This window comes from Gossypium arboreum, chromosome 5, assembly GCF_025698485.1.
Source record: "Gossypium arboreum isolate Shixiya-1 chromosome 5, ASM2569848v2, whole genome shotgun sequence".
Classification (NCBI taxonomy): domain Eukaryota; kingdom Viridiplantae; phylum Streptophyta; class Magnoliopsida; order Malvales; family Malvaceae; genus Gossypium; species Gossypium arboreum.
Genome location: NC_069074.1, coordinates 22,051,172 through 22,053,843, shown reverse-complemented (window position 1 = coordinate 22,053,843; position 2,672 = coordinate 22,051,172).

Genomic DNA, 2,672 nt, shown 5'->3' with positions numbered 1-2,672 from the left:
AATAGATGGAATGTCATGGTCTTTTAATAAACACCTTATAGTTTTTCATTGTTTGGTTACCGGAGAAGATCCTAAACAAATCCTTCTAAACCACGCGTATTTTTCGATTCAAGTTCATAGATCAGCCAAAGAGGTTAGCAAGGCAATTTGGGGACTATATAGGACAATTCATTCAATATGATGCCACATTAATCTCAAGAGAGGAACAAAGGTACATGAGATTTCGAGTGAAAATTGATGTAAGATTAGCTTTGAAAAGAAAGAAAAATTTAGCATTGGGAAAAGGGCGAGAAAGATATGCATGCTTTCATTATGAAATGAGACATAAACGATGAAGAAGTTGCACAAGGGGATTGACCAATGGGCTAAAGGGAATCTGTGTTGGAAAACAATCCAGTCATATTTCACGAAGGAAAAAAAAAGGCAAATAATAAGACATGAAATTGTGGCCAAAGAAGAGAACTCGAGTGCATTAATTCAACCTGCTGATAAATCGACGACTGCTAGTAAGCGTGCCTACTGGACGCAATGAAAATAATAAGTTGGAACATTCGTGGATTGGGGCATCTATCAATGATTAATCGCCTCCGGAACAAGGTGAAGCATGTACAACCCTAATGGAAAAAGTTCGTCAAAAGTGTGATTTTATTAATGGAATAGATGTGGGAGCAAATGGATCAAAAGCTGCATTGTCGATAGGATGGAAAAAGGGAATATGTGGTTCAGTTGAGAAGCTTCTCAACAAATTACATCGATGTGGAAATCATGGAAAAATAAGAAATGTCATTTTGGAGATTCACAGGTTTTTACGGTGCACCAAAAGAACACAAAAGAAGGGAAACTTAGTCTCTTCTAAGAAATTTTGGGATTGACCAAAAGCTATCACGGATAGTTGTGGGACATTTCAATGAGATAATGTTTTCCTTTGAGAAGATGGGGGTCTATTGAGGAATGATAGAAACATGGCTAGATTTAGAGATGTGTTGGCAGTTTGTGATTTTAATGATTTAGATTTCTCCAGAAAATGGTATACGTGGGAAAGAGGATGGTTGCCAGAAAACAATGTTTGTGAAAGAATTCATAGAGGGGTGATGAACCAAGCTATGTAGGAGTGCTTTCCAGGGTATTTCTTAAAACACTTAACACATACCATATCATATCACTGTCCAATCTTGGTTGATTTGTGGATTAATAGTGTTAGTCCAAAAACTGAAACGAAGGAAAATTCAACTTTAATACAAATTGGATACTAGAAGACATGTGTGAACAACGTATCAAGGAATTTTGGCAAGAAAATTTGGAGGACGCACCCACGAAGCTTCGAAAATTAGGAGAAGCACTTAAGGAGGAGATAGGCATTTTTATGTCAAGCAAAAGAAAGGAGGATGTAACACCCCTAACCCGTATTCGTCGCCAGAATGGGGTTATGAGGTATTACCTGACAAAATACAACTAGAAATTTACATGCATAACATTTCATACTTAATATGTTATTCTTATTCACTCAAAACATTAAATTTTAAAATCTTATAGCTAACATAATCTCTTTACAAATCATTTCATATCATATAATGAACATATATGTAATCACATAATTCATAAGCAAAAATATCATTTTTATCATTTTACCACACAAGCATATGCGCATATCCTAACTAATATAATTATTTTATTCCATTATTTCATACATAAATCATATAAATCAAACAAATCGAAACACATATCATTTTGACCATATCATAATTGACACAATAAGGATATATCAAATTGAACCAAATCATTCATGACATGTGTACATTACTACATATGATTTAAAATGACTAAAACATGAACAAATCTACTTATAAATCAATCAACTTGTGCTCATCATTTAATGATTAACCTATACACTACTCAAACATCAATTTTTAACCAAATTGAACATATATGTATCACATAAAACTCATATTATCTTCTTGTTTTACTAATGCACAATTCACTATTCATTTGGTCATTTTTCAATACATTAGCGAATGTATTCATGCTTAATACATAAGCTTTATTCAATGTATAAATTCATCATTTTTAATCTATCACTTTATAAGCATATAACCTTTCATAAAAATAAATCAATATTTATATATATCAACCATAATTTGCACATCAAATCAAACATATTACATTATATCTCATATAATATATATAAAATATCGCACCAATATATCATATACTTTTATATATATATATATATATAAATGCCAAATCATGATTAACTTACTAACATGATTCATAACAATTTCTTCACTTATTGCAAGCATATGGAACTCAAATTTATCACAAGCCACAACCGAATTACCTAGTTACCATAATACCTAACAAATATAAATAAAACATATTTCACCTATAAATACTAAACATGGCTGAATCATCAATCAAATATAATTCTATTACCTAAATTCAACATTTAATCAAAACATTAAACAATAGGTAACATATCAAGCATAATTCATACTTTTATACATTCCATAGTCGATTCAACCAAACCAAATAGAATCATCATTTGAGTATAGCATACAAACCAAACTTAGCACATACAAGAACCATGATCAAGATAGCAAATACTTATATATAAAATTAGCCATTATTAAGGCACAACCAATATATATATATCCATCAACATGTTTATTTCATTT